At 43.6% G+C, this 18,105-nt stretch overlaps 1 protein-coding gene across 1 annotated transcript in view; it reads left to right on the forward strand.

Annotated features, from left to right (window-relative positions):
- Positions 1-1,668: 1,668 nt before the first annotated feature.
- Tnr (tenascin R) overlaps positions 1,669-18,105 on the forward strand; it is a 391,833-nt gene continuing 375,396 nt past the window's right edge. The window contains exon 1 of the mRNA XM_028760011.1: positions 1,669-2,105. The gene's annotated coding sequence lies outside the window, so the exon portion shown is untranslated. The remainder of the gene's footprint in view (positions 2,106-18,105) is intronic.

Genomic DNA, 18,105 nt, shown 5'->3' on the forward strand with positions numbered 1-18,105 from the left:
GTCTTAAAGCAAGCTATATTAGGTGAGGAATTCATGACTGAAATTCTGAAGATGATGCCCACATCTTCCTCGCTTCTCATTAGCTGCCATTCCAGGAGTTCAGCTGACTCCAAATTGCTGACTCCATCCTAGTACTGCGTTAGGCTCCAGGCAATGATCTGCTTTAGGTGTAGAAATTAAATAATGTGTCCTCTGAATTGTTACTAATACCCAGTACTTTCCAATTTCCTGAGATTCACAACTGGTTTTTGTATCTGTGAAACTGCCCAGATATCTAAGAGAATGTGTTTTCTTAGCAGATTTTCAAAAGCAATAGCATTCCCCACAGTTCATTTGGCACATATAGTTGTAAATATTTTATTTAAAACTCAGCCACATGCAAATTCATTGTAAGAACCTAGGCACTTTATTTAGAACACCAGCAATGATCGCTTGTAGGTATTATCTTGTACTTAGTTTAAATATTGTTACTTCTAAAGTAGCATAAAAGTTAGCTCCAGAAGAAGCTCCAGGGTCCATGGCCAGTGGTCCAGCCTGCTGATTTGCACCAGCTTTATTATCTTGAACAAGTAATTTTATCTCTCTCTGCCTCATTTCCTAAGTCTAAACGGAGCATTTGCATTGTAGGATTAATGTGTGAGTTAAATGAGATGTTATCGGTAAGGATTAGTAGCAATGCTTAGCACTTGGTACAAATGCTATATAAAGTTAGCTATTATTATGTATGTGTCAAGGGTAAATCAAATATAAGAAAAGCATTTGGATGAGACTGGATTTAAATTTCCTGTCAGCTGTATATTACTCTGATCCTTCAGCATTCCTATTCAGTAGGGAGGGGGCAGCATTATCCACATTTTACAAACAGTGGAACTGAGCCACAGAGAAGCATAATATGTTGTGCACAAGTGGCAGCTGAAAACTAAGACTGATTTTTTAAACCTAAGTTCCAAAGCACTTTCCCGGTGGCTGAGTGACTGGGAAGTTAACAGTGAGTGCAAGCTAGCTTTTCCAAGCCTGAGCAGAGACCTCCTTTTGCCTTTTTTCTGCCAACTTTCTCCATGGATACCAACAAGGCCAGTCCTGTCTCTGAATCTGAGATACTATCATATTATGTATTCCTGCCTGTTTTTATTAGCTTTCCAAAAACCCACATTTTGGGGTTGAGTGGAGCATCGATTGATGTCTTCTTTCTTTCCTACATAGCCTGACTCTTTAGGTAGGCACTCCTGTTCTTGAAATGTGCTGGGTATGTATACCCAGTCCTCACTTGGTAATCAATTGAGTTTTGGGGGATTTATTAGGGCTTTAGCCGGCTTGAGACCCTCACAGCTGAACTTGTTCCAAGCATTTATCCTAAAGACATAGGGGGGGGGGGGGGGGGTACTGGATCATGTTTTCCTACTGCAACCACAGGAAAAGGATCTGCAAAAGGCCCTTATTCTCCCTCTGTCTTCCCAGATGCTCACCAGAGGGAAGTCTCTGTCTCCATCAGGACCAGGACTGTTTGGCTATAGAAAAGAAGTCTCCAAGAGTTTGTGGGTGTGGGGAGATTCCTGTGCCTGAACTCAGACTGTTCAAGAGGACCAAAGACACGTTGCTTTTCTGTCCACTAGGGGGCTACTTGTAGAAGGCTGGGAAAACAGCTTAAAAATATGCTGCTGAAATTTCAGTAAGAGGGGAAAAGAGAGAGCTTGTGAGAGACAGCAGAGCGGTCCCAGGCTTCCTCATCTCGTTCACGTCAGAGACAGGAACCGACTGTGCTAAGGCTGTTGGCTCAACACGCAGAGACAGCCGGAGCAGCCTCAGAGACAGGGAAAGAAGAGGTCCCCCTGACTCAAGAAATTACCACGAGTGGAGTAAAGCTATCTGACTTTTTGGTCTTATTTTGGTTACCTCTTCTCTCCTTCTACTGGTAGACCTACCAGCTGCTGTTTCGTTTCTTTCGTGAAGCCTTCTCTCTACCTCTCAGAAAAAAAGAGGAAGGGAAGAGAGGGAGAGAGGTGGGCGCTCTAGGTGAGCGCATCAGCTGGCTCCAGCCCGAACAGACAAGAATTCTCTGCCTAGGAAGCTGCTCTCGCTCTCCGGCTACCCACCCCCCAACCTGGGTAAGTCTAGAGTACTGCGCTCCTCTGTTTCCTTGCTAGCGAAATTTCAGTACCACGGAGAGCGATTAGATGCATGTCTGTTCTTCAAGCCGTTTGGCTTTAAGGTTACATCTCTTTAGGCTGCCAGTGAAAGCTGGGATCTGCGTAGGGAGAACAGAAAGGAGAAAGGAGCAAAAACTGTGTCTACCGAATTAGAGGGGGATGTGGACCTTGGCCTTGGGAGTGAGCCTGAGCAAATGTATGTGTGTGCACTGTTGCATAAGACAGGTGAGGTCGGAGCTAGCAGGCTTGTAATTGTGCTAGTCTCAGTATGAGGCTGTCCTTTTTATATGTAGCTGAGAGGGAGGGCTTGGGGAAAAGAGTCCTGGATTTTCCTTAATTAACTCTTTCATAACCAGCCATAGGTGATGGGAAAGTGTTACAGGGCAAGCATGGGGGATAGGAGTGGAGGTAGAGTTAAAAGTTGTGCTTCCAGGAAGGAGCTTGGAGAAGCGATATTTTAAAATGCCATTTTTCCCCCAGGATTACCTGGATTCTTGCTGTGGTGACAGCCTAACTTGACCTTTTGCTTCTTTTCCTGGTGTCAGTTTATGGTGGGTAGGTGCAACAGGTTAGCCCAAGGCTGGGGGTAAATTTGGGGCTGAGGTCTCTAATTTCATGCTTCAAGGAAAATGCTCAGCCTGACAAGGGCTGGCTGATTCGAATTATACTGTTTGTAAGCAGGCAGAGAATACTGTCCACTTTTTTCTTATTCTTGGTTGGAAAGAGGAAAAAAGTCTATTCTCCCTTATTTCCTGGGGGCATTTGTCAATGACAAACAGACCAGGGGAAAGGGTTGCCTAGAGAGTCAGGAGAAAACACTGACTGGCCCAAAAGTAAAAATTTCTTCTCCAACTCCCACCCAGGGACTCTAGGGGCTCCACAGATGGGAGACTGACATTACTACATTCTACTGCTTTTTCATGTTCTCTCTCTCTCTCTCTCTCTCTCTCTCTCTCTCTCTCTCTCTCTCTAAATCTCTCTCTAAATCTCTGTCTCTCTGTCTCTTTCTCCTCCCTTCCCCCACTCTCTCTAAATACTTTCAATAAGTTGCTTCCACCTGTCTTGCTTTTTTTTCCCTTAGAGACACTATCTGCCTGCCCTCATGTCCCCCAGTTCTACTCAACCCTACCTGCATGAAGCCACTCAACAAGTGGTCTTGAGGGCTTTCTTCAATCTCTAAAGTTTCCTGGGAGCCAGTATCCCAAGAGGGGTATGCAGTTTCTTGCAAGATAAAGCCTCAACTTGATTGGCCTCTAACCCTTTGAGGTTCTCCTCACCCTTTTCCTAATGGGGTGGGGATAGGAGCTGGTAGATGGAGTTAGACACAGACCTTTTTCCTGTGATGTTTTGTGTTATGTTTTTAATGTAAAATCCTGGGATTTTCTCTAAAATGAGGAAAGTGCTTTCTACTTTGGATTGTGGGAACTTCCTAGGTGGGAGATACAGTTCTGAAAGAAACAGCACCACCTTTCTTCTCATTACCCCACCCTGTGCTTATCAGCATCAGATCTAGAAACTTCAGTGTGTCTTTAGAATGAATGGCAGAGAGTAGATTGTAGAGATGGAAAGACAGAGATTTCAGAGGCTGTAATGATAGAAAAAGATTGAAACATGAAACTTTAGAGAATCAGAAGCCAACACAGACACATTCATACTGCATCCTTTCCTTCACATCTCCCCACCCAGTTTGTACCAGTAAGTGGATGGATGTCTGTATCACATGTCCTTGAATGCTTAAAAAGCCATGCCTTTGCAAAGGAGCCTCTCTCCAAGATGCTATTTGTTACAGATGTCACAATTATCTTATCAATACCCCTACATTCTCTCTGAAAAAAAAAAATAACATGGCCAGTAACATTATTGGGTCCATTTTTAAACAGGAGAGACAAGCACTGGGTCAAAGAGTGGCAAAAGCAGAAACAGAACTTCTGATGTACTAATCTCCTCACCTGTAAGTGCAGAAGTGTTCCTGAATGGGAGAGTGAGAACTTGCCACCCTGCAGTTCGCATGCACAAGCAAAGCTTGTTAGTGAATTCACTGTGAAACAGGGGGCTCTCCTTGGGGAAGAATGAGAATCAACCAGACATCTTACCATGTTGCTGATGCTCTGAAACCAAGTGAAGAGCTCTCTGTGCTGGTGATGACAAGAGTTCTGCCTGCCTCCAGGATGAACTGAAGTCATATACCCAGTGTTCACATTCCCTTTACCTCAGAACGCCAGGTAGAGGTCCTTTCCCTAGAGCTCATTGCCATAAATGTATGAGTTTGGAATGTTTGCTCATTTTGCTGACATGGGATCCTTCATGGGGCCACCTTCATTGAATCCTCTGTGGTTTGGGATGGAGGAGGATGACCTAGGGTCAGAAAATGGTTTGACTTCTACCACCTAAAAGAGTGAGGAATGGCACAAACCCACTAAACACATAAAGCCTCTACTTTCCCAGAAGTCTCTTCTCTCATACCTGCCAGGATTCTGGAGAGAAGGTTACTGTATACTCACATCTGTCTTTTCCTCACTGAACAAAAGAAATTCTGCCAGGCTACTTCTGAGATATAGAGAAATGAGACATGCTAGGAAAAGATGGAGGCAAGGATAAAATCAGCATCCTTTATCTTCTATTCTTTATTCTTTTATAAATAAAGCTTTATTCTCTGTATATCATTATAAGTGACCATCTTTCACTCAAATGAGTAACCATTTCTTTTATAATTGAGATATAATTTGCATGTAACAAAATGGACAGAAGGTAACTACTTGGATTAGAAAGTTTTGACAACTGTGTCAAAATGAATATTTGACCTTTACCCCAAATAAAATATACAAAAGTTCCTGCATGCTTCTTTCCATTCTACCTTTTTCTTCCACAGTCCCTTTGCTTGTTCAATGCTACCATCATAGCTCAAATGGCTGCATTGTGCAATATAAATATGCTGATTGTATTACATGATTGATGTGTTATGTGGATCTTGGACTTTCATATGGACATCCCAGGTTATAAGTTTACTGATTCTCGATGGATGATAGCAAAGGGGAAGGAGGGGTATGTTCTGCATCCCAGCTTGTTATCATGGTGGTAGAAAATAGTTATTTCAATTGTGTGTATTAAAGGCAACAATTAAATCCGAATAATGTCCCCCAGACGACCTTGTAAGTTCCTGCCTTTGAGATTATCTGAGTTTATTTGATGGTGCTACTCGGGAATATGAGATGGAATTAGGTTTCAGGTGTATGGTAATGAGTCACTTCAACTGATCTCCCAAGAATGAGCTGAGGAAAGGCTACCTACATGGCTTAGTAGAGAAAGAAAGAGCTCGTTTACAGCAATAGTTCTTACACCATGGAATCCAGTTTCATTCACAAAGACCTGGGTGGGGTATGTGGATTTATCCTCATTATTTAAGAGTGGTTTTCAAACCAGTATGTTGGCCTCATGTATCTATATCTATCCAGTGACACTCCATTCAACTTGCTTCCGTCTTTGGGCTTCTTGCTCCAGTAATAAATGCAGTATCCTAGTCATCATTAAGAAATAATGGAGTCACCAAAAGGAATTTGGTGACTTTGTTAAGAATTTTTATTTGTGCAGATGGGTGTGTGTGTGTGTGTGTGTGTGTGTGTGTGTGTGTATGTATGTGTGGTATCATGGCATCTTGCTAATTCTCTTCCATCCTATCTCTACTCTAAGGACAATTAGTCAGAGTTGAGGCATTGTCCACAATTGAACTTGAGATCTTCAACTAAGAACAGAGTTTCTGCCAGATCAATCAGCACATGAGTCCTCAAATTTTGTCTGCGTGAAACATAGATCCATTTACATGGTCAGTAGCCATCTGCATACCTCGATTTGAAGACGTTCCTACAGTGCTTTCTTTTAGGATACTGTCCTTCTGAATTCATCTTCCTTAAAGCATGCATCAAGCCAGCTCTTCTACAGGAAGGGTCCTGGGTCATCTCTCAGATGATATCTCACAATGGGGAGTGTAAGATGCTAAGCTACACAGTATGAAGAACTAAAATATGGCCAAAGAGTAGAGCCCTAAATCTAAGTAGAAGATTGTGCAAAATTTCAAAGGGTGAATGATGTTCCCAAAGGCACTTGGAGTGGATGACTTCGCAGAAGTCATTATTGCTCTATCTTGCTCTTGGTTTTCACTTTATAAAGATGAGATTTGCCCCTCAGTAGTATTGCATCTTCTTAAGAGCAGGGCAAAAGCCGGGCGGTGGTGGCGCACGCCTTTAATCCCAGCACTTGGGAGGCAGAGGCAGGTGGATTTCTGAGTTCGAGAGTTCGAGGCTAGCCTGGTCTACAGAGTGAGTTCCAGGACAGCCAGGGCTACACAGAGAAACCCTGTCTCGAAAAACCAAACCAAACCAAAAAAAAAAAAAAAAAAAAAAAAAGAGCAGGGCAAGAAGGAGTGTAAGAAAGTTGTTTCAAATCTGTTTTCAATTACATGCAGGGCTCATTAAAGCTTTGTCCTGAGTGTTATTTTTGGCTAGAATTGTATTGATACATCTTTACCACAGAGAATAATGTGTACATCAGTTAGCAGATAGACCAACAGACCTTAACAGCCATATTCTCTTTGCTTTGCATCTTTTTATTCATCATAATTTGCATTTATTTATTTATTTATTTATTTATTTATTTGTCTTTTGGGTGACTCACATTTAGTGGCCTACGGTGCTTTTGCCTAGTGTGTAACCATAACCAGCATACACAGTCACACAGTTTCATCACTCTGAGCTGAAACTCTGATAATAACTTCCATTTCCTCCTTCCCCAATCTCTGCCAACCACCACTTTGCAAGTCTGATCTAGGCACATCATATAGATGGAATCATCGAATTTTATCCTTTTGTATCCCACACTTACAAGTTATTATATTTATTACTAGCATGTGTGTCTGGAGTAGGGTGGGCACACATTCCATGGTACACATAAAGAGGTCAGAGATAACTATGGGAGTCAGTTCTCTCTTCTATCTTGCTTTTGAAGTAGGATCTCTTTTTGTTTCTTCCATACAGCATACTCCAGCATAGCTGGCCTGTGAGCCTCTGAGAGATTCTTTCATCTCCACCTCCCATAGGAGTGATGGAACTACTGGTGCTGATGTATCTCCCTATAAAGCTTTTCTATGTGGGTTCCAAGAATCAAACTCAGGTCATCAGGCTGGGTACTTTTATCTACTGAGATATCTCTCTGGATTCCCAACTATCTATCTCCAAGTATGATATATATTAAAAATCCATCCATTTTACAGCAAGTATCAGAATTTCCTTCCGTTTTACAACATATATATATATATATATATATATATATATATATATATCTCACCATTTATCTGTGTATGAACACTCATTTGCTTCTGTCTTACCCAGACAATGGGCAGGTCACCTCTCTGATCAAAGCACTGATCTGAGTTAAAATCATTCCCTTTCCTGATAAGTCTGAACAGGCAGTTCCTAGAAGCAAATTGGAGAGGCTACATGGAGCTGATGTATATGAATGTCCTGGGTCTGTTTCCCATGCTTAGGTGTCACTGGTATGTGAGACAGACAGAGACAGTTTAAGTGAACTGGAGTACTAAATCTCCATCTCCTGAAGTGCCCCAGCTGTATCCCAGAGAGGTTCTAGAAGGCTGGAAGGGGCACATTCCTCCTTCTTAAGCTTTGGGCTCTGCTGTTTAAGACCAATGTTCTAATAACATAGGGGCTTCTAAAGTCTACACAAGGGAGTCCACAGACTCATTACAGAATTCTGACGGGTGCTACCCTGATCATGAAGGGATTCTTATCTTTGGGAAGGGCACCTCCAAGCTCACTTGATTTGGTTTAACAGATATCCATGAATTGGCCGTAGATGATTCAGTAAAAGGTCATTATCCAGACCCAGGAGGTGGGGATGTGTTTCTATCATGCTACATGATGAGAAAGAGACAAAAAAGAAGATACTTGGAACATTGATTCAAGGATAGTAGTAACCAGGGTGTCTAGTACCTGACAGCAACTTAACAAAATCTCTAAGCTGGAGTTTGGCCTATGATCCAAATTTAGCTAAAAACATTTCACTTCTAGCTGCTTTTGTCTTTCTATTGATTATTTATTAGATTACCCAATACTCATTGAGTATTAACTATGCATACTAGTCAAGTACTTGGTGTGAAGAATGCCTTTGGTATATGTTTTTACTATTATGATTAATAAATGCTTTTAATACTCTGTATCATTTAGATGGCTAAACATGATACATATTCTTATTCCCATTTTACAGATGAGGAAATTGAGGCATTGTGGCCTCAGATGACTTGTTCTTGTTCAAGAGCTTCCACACTGTCCCCCTTTTTAGTAATAACAGCCACCATTTATGGAGTGTTCATGGTTTGCTTGGCTCTGGCCCAGGTCCTGCAATGTTATATCTCTCACTTGGTTCTCACAGTTTTAAGTTCATCCATTCTCAGGCTGAAATTGTTCCATGAGATCAACTGTGATGATGTCGCATAGTGATTCTCTTATTTAATCCTTGCAACCCTGGAATCAGAACAGCAAAGAGAACCTTCCCCGGTCAAAGGAAAAGGGTAGACCCAAAACTTGAACCCTTATGATGATTATGAAAGAGAATGAATGGATGAGTGGCATGAAGCCAAGAGGTTCAGAAAGGTTATCTTGCCTCAGGCTGCATGACTAATGGGCAGAGGGTTGGCTTGAACCATGGACTAAGCTCATATCCCTCTCTAGACTGTGGCTTACCTCTGCTTTCTTTTACCTTGAGGTACACATGTAAAAACTTCATAGGACAAAAGCCTGTTGGGACATATACCAGTAGGCCAGTGCTGGCAAGGTAAAGGCAGGAGGATCACAGACTTGTGGCCAGCCTGGGCCATTTCAGGAACTGGAGAGATGTCCCATTCTTTAAAAGATTTCTTGTACAAGAATGGGGACCTGAGTTCAATCCAAAGCATGGTATAAAAAGGACATTGTAGCATGCTTGCAATCCCAACCCTAGGGAGTAAGGCAAGAGGATCTCTGCTGCTCACGACAGTCAGTCCAGCCAAATTAGCAAGCTTTGGGCTGGTGAGGGAGACTTCATTTCCAGAAGAAGGTGGAGAGCAATTGAAAAAAACCCTGGACTTCACACATACGCACACACACACACACACACACACACACACACACACACATGCACGTATATACAGACATAAATAGGTGTATTCCCAAATAAGCATATGTACACAAAGAATCAAGAAACACAGACTTGGAAACTTGACTTTAAGTTACTGCTTTACCACACCCTGACCTATGAGGACCTCGGGCAATTACTGAATCTATTATAGTGTAAGATTCCTTATCAAACTTCCTCACCTCCACCAGCTTTCCAAAACTGTAGATACTATCACGCTATCTGTAAAGAGTTCTCATGAGAATTAAGTAAGGAACAAGTCCCAGTGCCTAGAACAGTGCTGACATGGAACCTGTTTCTTAAGAACAGTGATATCATTTGTTATTTAATGTGACCTGCAGACTGGGTGCAGACCCTGGGTACTTGGCATCTTAACAAGCGAATAGTTATCTGGGTTGACCTGGATTTTATACCCTTCTCAAGTGTTAATGGGCTAGATTGTCCTTGTTTTACATCACCTTGACTTTAGGAGTATGTATTGTGCTATTTTTTTCTACTCTTTTAGCACACAAAAAAGACAACAGGCTGATATTTCAAAATATCTGAAAGATGCCTTTAGACAATTGATTATGGAGAAATTGTACCAGACCGAAATTAATTTGAACCTTAAGGAGACACTTGGGCTTTGAGCCCTACTCTGCTGGAGACTTCAAGTCTTTGCCTTTCTTTCTTCCTCCTTTCCCCTCTCTCCAGGTTCGTCTACCATTCTGAGTTTTATTTGTGAAACAGTTCCCTTCCTTTATAATTATGTTTTCCATAAGAAGAACATCTAACAGCCACCTCCTGGCTGGGCTCTAGTAATTGTTTGAATTTTTTGACGGTGTGCAATTTCAAAGCCTTGGATTTATATAGATTACCTTGAATTTATCTCCTCAAGTGCATCGGGGGAGAAGCCGCTGCTTGCCTGATCGAGTAATGTAAACCACGTAGCTGCTGAGCACCAGCGACGGTGTGGACGGACTATTTATCTAAACGGATTTTTGTAGAACACACACTTTAATAAGCCTGCCTGTCCTGTGTAAGTGCCTCCCGATGTCCCCTGTGGATGTGTCAATGCCAAGGTCAACAGCAGTGACTGGCCAAGGGACAGGTGGGGTGGGAGTCAGCTGACAGCACCATCTCCTCTTTACCTCCTCTGACAGCTGGCCAGCTGTGAGCAGGAGTGCTGATGCAGGCAAGCAGAAGAGCTGGCAGCCTGGGGGCCAGAGAATCATGTTTGCCTTGTGGTGGTAGATGTGGATGTCCAGCTGGGCAGAGGGACAGGGTCCTGAATAGCAGATGAGGGCCTTGCAAATGACTATGTGTTGAAAAGGGTAGAGGCCAGTGCCATGGATAAAGGGGATTTCCCCTCACGGTGACCCAGGTTTTGCCACAGAGAGATGGAACTTATAAAGCCAGCCATCAAGCCTCCCCGCTCAAAGCCGTATATATTTATAGAGATATAAATGAAGTTTAATGCTGGTGAAACTCACTATAAAAGCAAAAGACTTCATCTGTATCTACTTTAGGTGCAGATCAGCACAGGGCCTTTTGCCTGCTTCCAGCTGAGGGTGCACACCCCACACTCTTTCAAGAGCCAGCTGCTCAGGCTCTGGAGCTACCAGCAGGGCAAGGGAGACAGAGGTTCCCTTGAGCATCTTCAGATGGGCACCCAACAAAGGCACACTTCCCTTATCATCCAGGACTGTTTAAAAACAGCAGCAAATAGCATAGACAGGCAGAAGCGTTGCCCAAATCAAGCAGCTTCCAACAGTCAGGAGTCTGGCTTTCAATAAAACAATTTGAGAAAGGTTTGCTTTTTATCTGCTTTGGAAGCTGCCAGTTTCTGTTCCTCATAGCTCCAGATGGGATACAATTGCAAAGCCCAGTTGAGCAGTCCCTGTGCTCTGTGTGCCTCCTCTGGCCCTGCCTCTCTTGTCATGTGTGTTGGGCATGTGGCAACCCCGTGAAACCCTTTCTAACAGAAGTTGCATCTTGGCTCTGCCAGCTATTCCTGAGTTGTCTGGGGGAAATCAATTGCCTCCACTTCCTCTCACTTGAGATGTGACAAATGGCTGTTGCCTCCTCAAATTGTTGACTGTATTCAAGAAGATGCCAGTTTACACAAGGAGACTTATAGCATCCCATAGGTAGTGAGGGGCTTCAGTTCATGAAGTTCTCAGCCGGTGGGAATGCCTACCGCAGAGAAGGTGCATTTTAAGGGAGAAGGTTAAGGGCTCAGACTGCCTTGACATATTTTCTCCCTCCAGGCTGGAGATGTACCATGTGATCCCAACCTGGCTTCAGGAGTAAAAGCCTGTAGGCAGTGTTGAGCCATCTTTCCTTTCTTTATAAGGTTTATTGGCTTTTTAAAGTATATGTATATGTGTATGAGTGTTCACATGAGTGCAGGTGCCCATGGTGGCCAGAGGACGGAGTCACATTCCCTGGGGCTGGAGTTACAGTTACCTGAATGGATGCTAGGAACAGAACTCAGGCATTATTATTATTATCATTGTTGTTATTATTATTGCTCTTACTATTAATTTTTACTTTTGACTTTATCAAGACAGGGATTCTCTGTGTAGCCCTGGTTGACCTGGAACTTGTTCTATAGACCTTGAACTTAGAGATCTGCCTCCCAAGTGCTGAAATTAAAGATGTGCACTACCACTGTTTGGCTAGAACTCAGGTCTTCTACAAGAACATTAATCTCCCTTCTTCAGCCCCAGCCAGCCACCTTCTTACTGTTCAGAAGATCCTGGGCTGACACCTGATGCAACAGCTTCCCTGGCCAAACAAAAGTGCTTATCTTCATGTGGAGGGGTGGAAGTGGGGTCACCCTCATCTTGAGGACCTGCCAGTGTCCTAACTGACTCATTGGAAAGATTAGAGGCAGCATTATAGCTTTCTGGAGTACCATATCCCAGAGAGAGAAAAACTTCACGTTCTTCTGAACTTGACTATAAAGAAGACACGAAACTATAGCTAGGGTATGGATTTCTTCTTGGGTCATCCTTCATCTGAGGGAGGGACAGGATGGAGTATTCTGGAAGAAAGACCAGGTGCTGTCGATATGGAGCCTGATAGAAACTGAATAGGACATAGGGTAGAAAACACTATCAGTCGATCACTTATTAAAAATGTTCTGAGGCACAGTGCCTGAGTGATTAAAATGCAAAGTAAGAATGTGTTGTTCCTACCCCCTATCCCTGTCAGCTCCTTTTTTTTTATTTTTTTAATTTGTATTTTATCTGCTTCATGTAGTGAGAATGGAAGACAGCATCTCTTCTTAGGGACAATGAAGGAAGGAAATCAAACCCTACGCAGTGTGCAGTGACTTCCCTTAGCATTACCAGGCCTTGTTAGGATGCCCAGCATCATCCTCCTCTGTGGCTAGAGGCTCTGGAGACAGCAGACAGGTGGCCTCTGTATGCTCACTCTCTCCTTGGTTCTCTGCTCTCCTAGCAGGATTCTATGGACCTCTAGTGACATTAGACCAAGGGGCCATAGAAGCCCACTTGAGAACCTCAGATTTTGAAATATGGGTGTGTTGGGAAGACATAGATATCTTGGGACACTGTGACTATTGAGAAGTTACAACACTCAGCTCATGCGTTGTGAACCACTCTGCTCTCTTCTCTTAGTTCTTAAGGTCAGAAGTTACTAAGGGATTCCTCATCGTGGAAGGACCTTTTTCATGCTTGAAGTTCCACACCTCACTCTGGAGTCAGACTCAGCTATCAGTGACAAGTTAGGATGCCTTGGGAGTGGGAGCTAGACATGTTGGAGGTAAATGTTCATGGTGCCCTGGGCTCATGAATCACCAGCTAGATCCTCAGGTGTCTCTGCCCACTGTTCAGAAGCACAGTCCCACCGGGCTCCAGTACTTCTTGTGTGAACATAAACTAATCTGCACAATTGCCTTTGAGCGTTATAGTTCTTTCCATTTTGTAGGAAGAAAACAGAGGCACACAGTTTCTGATTTTGCTGAGATCATACAAATAGAAGCATCTGTATTTGAACCCAGACCCTTAGTTCTTATTGACTATGCTGCCTCTGCTTCACTTGGGAACATTGTAGCATCCCCTGGTTCTTGATTAATATAGGAAGCTGGAGAGTCAGTCCTTGCAAAGGGGGATGATTTAAAGGAAGATCACAGCAGCTGCACTTTCTCTCTGGGGCTCTGAGCAGTCATTGTGACTCTTGACCTTTGTGGATTTTTTTTTTAAAACAAAGCACCACCTAACTCCTTGGGATGAGGAAATCTCTCCTTCATGCAGTCTCACAGGAATGCAGTTCTTATCCAATGACAAAGTCTCCCTCACTTTGTGGCTTAGCCACCTGGGGATCATCTGGGACACTTTGTCACTAGCCTTTTGTGTGTGGAATGTTTCTATCAACTCTGAACTGATAAAGTGCAAGATGAGATTCTCACAGTGTATTCCCAAAATGATTGATGTAGCTTAAGGATGAGGGGGGGAGGGCATGATGACAGATGCCATTTTACTCACTTCGTTCCTTTTGAGGTTATTAATCAAGTACCAGTGAGAGCTAGGACCCCCAGAAGGCTAAGGGGGAGACAGGTAGTGCTGTCTGGAGTGCAGCTTAATGGCAGTTCAGCCATGCCCCTGCTCTGCAGCAAGGAGTGAAGACAACAGCAGGGAGTGGGACAAAGAGGTGGGTAGATTGTTCCATGCTTCCTAGCCGCCTACCATGTGTCAGACATGGTGGAAATGGAGCCAAAAGCAGACTCATCCCAGAGTAGACATGCTTCAGGACAGGGCTGGCCTGAGGCTGGTATTTAATTTCTTGTATCAGGTGCTGGGTGGAAACTTTTAGGAAGGGATATATCACAAGCCAAAGTGAGAAGATTCGTGAACAGGATCACCACAGGTTGGAATAACTACTTTCATGAAAGAGGATGCAGGCTTTCAAATAAAAGACTATGCATTCTGGACATTACAAACCTGAGCATAGTTCTTACCTCTACTTAGCTATGCCCCTTGAGTGTAGTCACGTAACCTCTCTGGGTTTTGAATTCCTGGCTTCAAGCATTGGGTGATGAGGAAATGTGGATTGTAGCAGCAGATGAGGGGCTCCCTAGATGAGGAGGGTGATTGTGGCAGCTGAATAAGGGAACATTTACTAGCCCCCAGTGTTCCTTTCAGGCTGTGCTTCTTACTTTTCATAGTCCTATTAAAATTTCACAGAAGATGGCTCAGTGAGTAAGAACACTTGATGTATAAGTGTGGGGTCCTGAGTTTTTGTCTGCAACACATACACAGAAAACAAGGCATGGCTGTACTTATCTGTAACTCTAGGACTGTGGGGGACACAGAGACAGGATGATGGTTGGGGCTTGCCGGCAACTAGTTTTGCTCCAAACTTGTGTGAAGGGAATAAGGTGGAGAGTGATAGATCAAGATCATCTTCCTGTTTCCAAGTGAGTACACAGGTGCACTTGCACACAAATATGGGCAAATCACACACACACACACACACACACACACACACACACACACACATTTTCAAAGTTCAACAATGTGACCATCAAATTGCTTCTATTTCTAGAGTTTTAGTGAACTGTCCATGGTGGTACAGGTAATATGTTGCAGAATGGAGATCATGGCTGCCTGACCTTGTACTGTTTAATTATGTATAGCCCCCTTGTGCTGGGATTGAACTGGCCCACAAAATTATAATGGTCAAAAAGACTGACTTGTCTGCACCTAGAGGACAAAACTGATTCCCTAAGGCACTGCAGCAGCTCCATGCATTATGGACAGGGACTGGGGCATCATTAGAGGCTTTGCTCCCCCCCCCCCATTCTTTTATTTTCACTATTTTCCAAGGTAGCCCCTTGACAGATCAGTGCTGAATTTCTATGATGAGATCATCTCCTGTGGCCTGGGTAATATCAGCTCTCTCAATCCCCACCGCACCTCCACAGGAAGCTAGTCCCCTCCTTTGCATCAGACCTGAGGCCAGGAGGCCAGCAGGTCATCAGCCTCAGGTGTCACCCCACGGAGAAGTCTGCTCCCATAACAGTTCTTCATGCACCTTCCACTTTATTTTCCTTTAGCACATGTATCACCAGTCAACACAGGATATCTCTCTATGATTTTCTTATTATCCGTTCCCTCCCTGTAGAATGCACCCTGTAAGACCTGGACTTTATTTGCCTTACGGTTGTGTTCCCTGTCCTAAACTGTCTGTGAGCAGTAGAATCTGGCTGACCAAGTCATTGAGTGAGTGAGTCTTCATGCAGGATTATCTGTTCCAGCCAGTCGTTGCTCAAGGCTGGCTCTGAGCCAGTCGCTCTGCCAGTGGCTAGAATATGAGTTGGTTCTTTGTCTTTGAGGAGCATCTTGTCTGGATAAAGTAGAGAGAAGAGTCCATCTAGGTAACTCCCTGTGTGAGGAGATAATGCCTGAGAAACAACTGTGTGTTGTAGAAGGGTGGGGGGCCGGAGAAAGACTCACTTTGTTTAGCTTCTGCAAAGGATGTGGTGTGTGGACTATTCATGTGAAGGGTTTGCAGCATTGGGGGTGACGTGACTACCAAGGTGCTGTAGTTTGAGTAGCAGCACTGGGTCATGGTTGGGTGGTCATGGGGATGATGGGAGATTATGTTGTTGAAAGAGGCTAGAATTCATCTTTACTCTCACAATATGCATGAAGGAAAATTGCCAACAGCTTGAAGAACTTTAGCTGTGAAATCTGAAACTATGTTGTTCATGCAAGCCTGTCACCTCTTTCATAAGAGAACAAAAGGCACAGCTTAACCAAATTCTACCCACAATTGAGGTGTTCTTTTATATTTAACCACATCTTTTCTGCATTGTCTCTAATCCAGAGACTGTGGACTTGGAGCTGTTGGAGGTTGGGGGTGGAGGAGGCTACAGAGCCTCCAGGCCCCTCCCATTGCTGGAAGGCTCTTCATAATTTAACAAGAGGCCAGTCTTCAGCCTTCCCTGCTGATTCCTCCAGTGTCCTCACAAAATGGCAACATTGTGATTGGTACCACATAAGTTAAAGACAAGGCTGTTTAGTGAGCATGAGGGAGGGGGAGGAGAGGAGAAAGGATCTCTCATAGCAGAAGTCTTGAATGCCCATTCTGTTTCTTTAACTGTGAGTTATTGAAGAAAATTGTCCATTCTGTTTACTCAACCCTTTCTCTTCGAGAAAGATGATAAGGCCCGGGGGTCCCACGCCAGTTGCCCCAACTCTAGGAAAATGTTTCACTATTGATCTGAGTATCAGTAACTCAAATGCTGGTGTTTATTCTGTGCTTGAACACCTAATAGAAGTTTCAATTATTATTTAAAAAAATGCACACAGTGAAACACAAACATCACCAGGGAGGAACCTCTTTAAGCAAAATGCAAAGCTAGACACACCCACAACACAAGAGCCTTGGGGAGGCAGCTTGGGGGCTGGTATTGTGACTCCTCCGTGATGGGTCTCACTGTCTCCGCTTATCTGTGAATGTGTCTTCTCCAATGTGGACTTCTCTGCCTGCCTCCATAGCTCTGATCTAGACCCTGGTTTCCACTTTCAATAATACCAAACGTGTGTCAATAGCAGGTATTTCTTTCTAAGTCTTCCTGTTATAAATAGAAGGAGAGAATGGCATTGCAAATGAATCACCCATGCAACTCTCATGGAGAGACCTTAGCACATAGTAGATACTCAGAAGGCATCTCTTCTTACCCCTGTGATGTGCTTCACAAGATTGAATATTCAGTTCCTTCCTCAAAATGTCCTGCCCCATAGCCTATTAAAATCTGAGCCAGCCACTGTCTTACTTGAAAGGCTCTGAGCACTAAATCACACCTATACATAAATGATTGATAAGGAATTAATAGGTTAGGTGGTAGCACTTATGGAGAGCAGCAGGCAAGAAAAGAAAGAAGCTTTAATAGCAAATGTCAAAAACCAGATATAGGCCTCTGAGGGGACATTTTCAGTGACAGGTCTGCTGGAGAGTTCCTTAAATCATGCCTGTTAGAAAACCATCTCTTGGGTCCCCAAAAGGACAGGTGATGTACAAGGTCAGGAAAGCAGAGAGTGGAGTGAGCATAGGATTGCATGTCATGCCCTCATGGCCTTACTCTTAACCTTGCCTGTGACACTCTGCTCTTCTCTGCAGTGCTGAGTCCAGCCTCTCACACTGGCAGCTCACCTTTTTTTTTTTTTTTTCTTCTGGCTTTAGTTCTCCATCCCCCGGCTTTACCTGTCTCCAGCATCCATTGCTTTCCAGTAACCCACTTCACCAGAACTTGATAATTCCATTGATCATGTTCATCAATCAATGACTTGCAAAACCTTTCTGGACATTTTTTTCTGTGCTCACCCTGCAAAACTCCTGCCTGGTTAAACCCAACTGCTGGCTTTCCATCCACTCTCATGGTTATATCCAAACAAGTAAACCTCATGAAGAGAATTGGTGTCCTGTACCCTCTTATCATAGCAAAGACCATAACACCCAAATGAGCACAAGAAATTCTCTGGCCATCTCTCCATGCTCTGGTGAGTTAACTCTCACTCTCATGATTTTATGTCTCCTTTTGCAGGGACAGCCTGCACAATCTTTTAAATCTCTTCTACCTTGACCTTTGTAGGTAGGCCCTCCCATGCCTTCCTTCCTGACTATTCTTTATGCTGAGACTTTGGTCCACCACGTTCATTTAGAAGTGCCATGGTCCTGCTTTTCCATGGTCTCCAAAGAACTGGCTTTAGTAGACATCACCATCCTCTCCCTCATTATTTTGTCTTCCTAAGAAGGAGAGGGATGT

This window comes from Grammomys surdaster, unplaced genomic scaffold, assembly GCF_004785775.1.
Source record: "Grammomys surdaster isolate TR1022 unplaced genomic scaffold, NIH_TR_1.0 130, whole genome shotgun sequence".
Taxonomy (NCBI): domain Eukaryota; kingdom Metazoa; phylum Chordata; class Mammalia; order Rodentia; family Muridae; genus Grammomys; species Grammomys surdaster.